General features: G+C 48.7%; 1 long non-coding RNA gene across 1 annotated transcript; it reads right to left on the reverse strand.

Annotated features, from left to right (window-relative positions):
• Positions 1 to 2,398: 2,398 nt before the first annotated feature.
• Positions 2,399 to 5,109, reverse strand: LOC145344429 (uncharacterized). The gene is made up of 3 exons (XR_013886862.1): positions 5,013 to 5,109; positions 3,006 to 3,118; positions 2,399 to 2,600 (listed from the first exon to the last, which is right to left on the reverse strand). It is a non-coding gene; the product is annotated as an uncharacterized LOC145344429 (long non-coding RNA).
• Positions 5,110 to 7,082: the final 1,973 nt, after the last annotated feature.

Consider the following 7,082-nt stretch of genomic DNA (forward strand, 5'->3'; position numbering starts at 1 on the left):
GACTGATACACCAAACACAGAGAGGGAGAGCACTGACTGATACACCAAACACAGAGAGGGAGAGCACTGACTGATACACCAATGATGTGGAGATGTTGGCGTTGGACTGGGGTAAACACAGTAAGAAGTCTCACAACACCAGGTTAATGGCCAACAGATTTATTTGGTACATGAGCTTTCAGAGTCTCAGGCTCCTTCTTCAGGTGAGTGAGGAGTTCTATTCACAAACAGGGCATATAGAGACACAAACTCAATTTACAAGATAATGGTTGGAATGTGAGTCTTTACAGGCAATCAAGTCCCCAGTTGATGTTCCAGTCGATTCTGATCTTCAGGTAAGCATTCTCCAAGGCAGCCTTCACGACACACGACAACGCAGAGTCGCTGAGCAGAAATCGATAGCCAAGTTCCGCACACGTAAGGACAGCCTCAACCAGGTCTTGGGTTCACATCACACTATCTGTAACCCCCCACGACTTGCCTGGGCATGCAAAATCTCTCTAATTGTACTGGCTGGAGACAAACACATCTCTTTAACCTGTACGGACAATGTGAGTGGAGAGAGCATTAAGCACAGGTTAAAGAGATGTGTTTGTCTCCAGCCAGTACAATTGGGGGTTACAGATAGTGTGATGTGAACCCAAGGCCTGGTTGAGGCTGTCCTTATGTGTGCGGAACTTGGCTATCGATTTCTGCTCAGCGACTCTGCGTTGTCGTGTGTCGCGAAGGCTGCCTTGGAGAATGCTTACCTGAAGATCAGAAGTGACTGGAACATCAACTGGAGAACACTTCAACAGTCACGGGCATTCATGTCACGCTATTTGTAAACTGTAATCTGTAAACTGTCTGTGCTGTTATATACTCTGTCTGAGGCCAGACCTCTCCATTCACCTGACGAAGGGGCAAACCCCGAAAGCTTGTGAGTTTACTGTCAAATAAATCGGTTGGACTTAAACCTGGTGTTGTCAGACTTCTTACTGATGCACCAATCACAGAGAGGGAGCACTGACTGATGCACCAATCACAGAGAGGGAGCACTGACTGATGCACCAATCACAGAGAGGGAGCACTGACTGATGCACCAATCACAGAGAGGGAGCACTGACTGATGCACCAATCACAGAGAGGGAGCACTGACTAATGCACCAATCACAGAGAGGGAGCACTGACTGATGCACCAATCACAGAGAGGGAGAACTGACTGGTGCGCCAATCACAGAGAGGGAACACTGACTGATGCGCCAATCACAGAGAGGGAGCACTGACTGATGCACCAATCACAGAGAGGGAGCACTGACTGATGCACCAATCACAGAGAGGGAACACTGACTGATGCGCCAATCACAGAGAGGGAGCACTGACTGATGCGCCAATCACAGAGAGGGAGCACTGACTGATGCGCCAATCACAGAGAGGGAGCACTGACTGATGCGCCAATCACAGAGAGGGAGCACTGACTGATGCACCAATCACAGAGAGGGAGCACTGACTGACGCACCAATCACAGAGAGGGAGCACTGACTGATGCACCAATCACAGAGAGGGAGCACTGACTGATGCACCAATCACAGAGAGGGAGCACTGACTGATGCACCAATCACAAAGAGGGAGCACTGACTGATGCACCAATCACAGAGAGGGAGAGCACTGGTTGCACCAATCCTGAATCATCAGCACAGTTAATGGACGGTGACAGATCCACACAGATACCTGGACATTGGGTTCCCGTTGGCTGTGAGATGTGAGGAGCTCCAGTCCTTCTCTGTTGATGACCCCTGGGTGATTTGTGAATCTGTTAAAACAGACAGATATTTACAGCATTAAGAGTGTGGAGAAAACTCCACAATGTGCAAGAAAATGCTGGAAAAAATCTTTAAACAGGCTGGTTAGGTGCATTGACCCGAGCAGGTGCTGAAGTGCGGTGACTGGGGGAATTTCACAGTAACTTCATTGCAGTGTTTATGTAAGCCTTACTTGTAACTAATAAATAAACTTTAAATTGAAAGTCACTCAGTGAATTGAAGTTACACAAGATTAAAGCAAAATATGCTGGAATCTGAAACAAAAAGAGAAAATGTTGGAAAATCTCAGCAGGTCTGATAGCATCTGTGGAGGGAGAACAGAGTCAACATTTTGAGTTTGGATGATTCTTGGTCAGAGCTGGTGAAGGGTCATCCAGACTCGTAATGTTGGCTCTATTCTCTCTCCATGGATGCTGTCAGACCTGCTGATATCTTCCAGCATTTTCTATCTGTTTGTGAAGTGAAACAGCTATGTCCTTCCCTCCAGCACACTGACACTTTGTAAAAATCAGGGGACTAATTAGTGTGCTGAGTTTGAAACTGAACTTGGATACCGAAGTGGATATTTCACCCGTACCTCGCAGCTTGTCACCCTGGGCAAGTGCAGAGGCTGATGGAGAGAAAGCAGGACCAAACATTCCCCTCTCAGAGTCTTGGCCAGTCCCTGACACCTTCCCCTCGCTCTCCTCCTTCTCTAGAAAGTCAGTAGCTCTTTTGACAGATTCAGTCTGACCCCACGTTTCGGAACAATCCTCTCTGGAGCTTTTCCAGAACACATCGGCCAACTCTTTGTGTCGTCTGGATTTAGAGGAAGAAAGGCAGTATTAACAGCAATCCTAGAGAGTATCTAATCAGCGAATAATAAACTCACTCATTGTATCATTCATTAAGTCAGCTTTCTTTAAATGTTGATTGTGCCTTGTTGTCAACCCTGGATCAGTGAGTCGCACTCTCTCTCTCACTTTCTCTGCACCCAGCACTCAGGTTTTACCCCAATTTCCTCTGCAGCTCAAACTGGCCAATGTAAGGCAAGAGAGAACTTGAAAGATCCAGTGAAGCATTTTGGGATAATTATATTAAAAATGCTAAATAAATAGAAGTTTTATTTAACATGAAAATAATCAGAACATGGTGTTACACAGAGAGTTTACTGTGTGTCATTATTCAGTGGACAGAGAGATAGACTCTGATAGACTCTGGTACCTGGTCTCTGCACTTGCTCGCTGTCTCATCACCACTTCTGTCTTGTCTTGTGGAAGGAGTGGTGTTTGTACAGCTGACCTTTCCCCAAATTCACACAGCCGCTGCCACAAGCCCTGGGCATATTAAACAGCACAGAATCGTCAAGATACATTTACAATCACAGGACATTCCATAATGAATGAAACACTTGGGAAGTACTTCCTGTATAATCTACATATAATACACTCCTCTCATTGCCCCATCTCCCCCCCTCATTGCCCCATTTCCTCCCTCCCTGCCCCATTCCCCCCTCATTGCCCCATCTCCCCCCTCGTTGCCCCATCACCCCCCCACTGCCCCATCACCCCTCCTTGCTGCCCCATCTTCCCCCTCGCTGCCCCATCTTCCCCCTCGCTGCCCCATCCCTCCCCCCCTTGCTGCCCCATCTCCCCCCCTCGCTGCCCCCTCTCCCCCCTCGCTGCCCCATCTCCCTCCCTCGCTGCCCCATCTCCCCCCCTCGCTGCCCCATCCCTCCCCCCCTTGCTGCCCCATCTCCCCCCTCGCTGCCCCATCTCCCCCCTCGCTGCCCCATCTCCCTCCCTCGCTGCTCCCTCTCCCCCCCTCGCTGCCCCATCTCCCTCCCTCGCTGCCCCATCTCCCCCCTCGCTGCCCCCTCTCCCCCCTCGCTGCCCCATCTCCCTTCCTCGCTGCCCCATCTCCCCCCCTCGCTGCCCCATCTCCCCCCTCGCTGCCCCATCCCTCCCTCCTCGCTGCCCCGTCTCCCCCCTCGCTGCCCCATCCCTCCCCCCTCGCTGCCCCATCTCCCCCCTCACTGCCCCATCTCCCCCCTCGCTGCCCCATCCCTCCCCCCTCGCTGCCCCGTCTCCCCCTCTCACTGCCCCGTCTCCCCCCTCGCTGCCCCATCCCTCCCCCCCTTGCTGCCCCGTCTCCCCCCCTCACTGCCCCATCTCCCCCACTCGCTGCCCCATCCCTCCCCCCCTCGCTGCCCCATCTCCCCCCTCGCTGCCCCATCCCTCCCCCCCTCGCTGCCCCATCTCCCCCCTCGCTGCCCCATCTCCCCCCCCGCTGCCCCCTCTCCCCCCCTCGCTGCCCCATCTCCCCCCTCGCTGCCCCATCTCCCTCCCTCGCTGCTCCCTCTCCCCCCCTCGCTGCCCCATCTCCCCCCCTCGCTGCCCCATCCCCCCCTCGCTGCTCCATCTCCCCCCCATCGCTGCCCCATCTCCCCCCCTCGCTGCCCCATCTCCCCCCCCTCGCTGCCCCATCTCCCCCCTCACTGCCCCATCCCCCCCCTCGCTGCCCCATCCCCCCCCTCGCTGCCCCATCTCCCCCCTCGCTGCCCCATCTCCCCCCCCTTGCTGCCCCATCTCTCCCCTCACTGTTTATTTGGAATCACGAACTTTCGGAGTGCTGCTCCTTTATCAGGTGAGTGGAGTGTTGGGTTCACAAACACGGACACAATTACAGGATAATGGTTGGAATGCGAGTCTTTACAGGTAAGGCTTGCTTGAGACAATTCACATCTCTTTAACCCGTGATTATCCCTCTCTCCCTTCGCACTGTCCGTACCCGTAAAGACTTGATTACCTTGATTACCCTTCCAAAGGGAATTAGGAATCAGAATTTACATTCAACAGAATGACAATGGATTAACAGGGTTCATTTATGAGGATAGTTTGCTTTGACATGGTTTGTATTTTCTCAAGTGGACTAAGGAGTAATCGAAATTATGTATTTTAAAGAGATGTGGAATCAATGTAGTAAAAGGGTTTAAGATCTAGACCAGCACTGATCTCATTGAATGTTAGGACAGGCTCAAGGGGCTGAATGGCCTCCTCCTGTTCCTATGTTCAGCCCAGAAATGAAATGTGGGACCTGGAATGACATGGAGTCAGCACCACTAAGGTGCTCATTAAACAATTGCAAGATTGATCAGACAGTTTAAGATACACTGAAACAGGAGATGAACATCTGGCACATCTGCTTAGCCAACAGCAATTGTAAGCTGACCTCAATCTGTTCCTGGAGAGCGTGAAGACAATGTTGATTGTAACGACGTTCCCGTTCAACCATTCCAGCTAACATCTGGCACTGAGTTTCCTCTGACAGCAGCTACAACACAACAACATTCCCCTACTCAGCAGGTGTGACGTCTCACCGATATAGGCAAAAGCCAATGATTGAGTTCTTTACAGAGGGTGGTGGGAGTAGGATGTTAAAATTAAAACTGTTCTGAGGATTGATTGGAACGGTTGGGACTGTTCTCTCTGGACAGGAGAAGCATAAGAGGAGATTTGATAGAGATGTTCAAAATTATGAGGGTGCTGGACAGAGTGGATAGGGAGGAACTGTTCCCGCTTGTAGAAAGATCAAGAATGAAAGGGTACAGATATAAATCAATTTTCAAAAGAAGCAAATATGATGTGAGAAAACTTTTGTAACACATTTAGTTGCTGGTTTTTGTAAAACACTCCTGGAAGTGTGGTGGAGGCAGGGTTCAATCGAGGCATTCGAGAGTATTAGATGATTACTTGAATAGAAACAATGTGCAGGCGTGTGGGGGATAGCCAGGGGAGTAGCATTAAATCATGATACTCATTTGGAGAGCCGATGCAAACACGATGGGCTGAATGACCTCCTCCTGTGCCAAAACTTTTAAGTTATTTTTATTCATTTATAGGAAGTGGGCATCACTGACTGGACCAGCATTCATTGCCCATCCCTAACTCCCCTGCATTTGAGAGTCACCTTGCTGTGGGTCTGGAGTCACATGTAGGCCAGACCAGATGAGGACAGCAGATTTCCTTTCCTAAAGAACATTAGTGAACCAGGTGGGCTTTTACAACATAAACAAAAACAGAAAAATGTTGGAAAACCTTAGCAGGTCTGACAGCATCTATGGAGAAAGAATAGAGCCAACGTTTTGGTTACAATTGACAACGCTTCAACAGTCATCATTAGACTTTTTAATTCCAGTTATTTTTTATTATTGAGTTCCGATTTCACCATCTGCCATGGGTAAATTCCAGAATGATGTAATTTGTTTCCATGTCTGTTTTGATAGAGATGTACTTTCACAATCTGACCAGAGTAGAGAAGGAAACTAGTGAGCAGAAATTACTTTACCACTTTGATAGTTGAGGTTTGTTACTTAACAACTACTGATCCTGAAGTGTAACACTGTACAATTAGATTTACAACTGGTTGCTGAGTCCTCACTGCTATCTGAACAAGCTTTTCAGTTTGTTCATATTTGGTTAGTATGTTATATAATTGGTAATAGTTTAATCAATTCAGTCATTGCCAGTGGCCCTTTGGATTGTGGCTAATTAATTCTTTATTATCCAGAGGGAGTTGTGATGTCCTGATGTGACACTTGCAGTAGTGACACCTTCGAAAGGTGTGACCCATGCTAAATGCAAGATTCGCTTAAAGGATTTCTTGACCTACTTCAATTATATCTAAAAATATTTTGCCACATCCTCAGATTATTTGAGGTGCTACAGAAATGTCAGCCTATCTTTATAATTTTTATCATTTACCCTCCAAACTGCTGCAGTCGAATGTTCCCAATCCAAATGAATTTAGTGCCCCTGTTGCCTCAGGCCTTATCTCACCTGCTCTAAGGAGGAGGATGAGATCCCAGACTTGTTTCTATCACCTGATCGCATCTGCCAGAAGCCTCTCACCCATACGCCTGCAGTCAAACAGAATTCTGATGTTTTGGTATTTGAGGAATAGGCAAAGATTCAGGAAATAAAAGGAAGTCTCAGTGCATCAAACAAAACAGGAATTGGAAATTCCTGACACAAATACATAAATATTGCTTAACTATGGACGCTTTCCAATAACAATGACTTATTATTGATTCATATAGTTACAGAAGCAAGCCACTCCCCGGACATACTCTCCTCCACCTTCTTCCTTTGGGAAAAAGATACAAAAATCTGAATGTACCAACCGACTCAAGAACAGTTCCTTCCCAGCTGCCATCAGACTTCCGAATGGTCCTATATTATGTTGATCTTTCTCTACACCCCAGCTTCAACTGCAACACTATGGGCAGGATTTTCTGGCCTT

This window comes from Carcharhinus amblyrhynchos, chromosome 6 (genome assembly GCF_965287045.1).
Source record: "Carcharhinus amblyrhynchos chromosome 6, sCarAmb.v2.hapA, whole genome shotgun sequence".
Classification (NCBI taxonomy): Eukaryota; Metazoa; Chordata; class Chondrichthyes; order Carcharhiniformes; family Carcharhinidae; genus Carcharhinus; species Carcharhinus amblyrhynchos.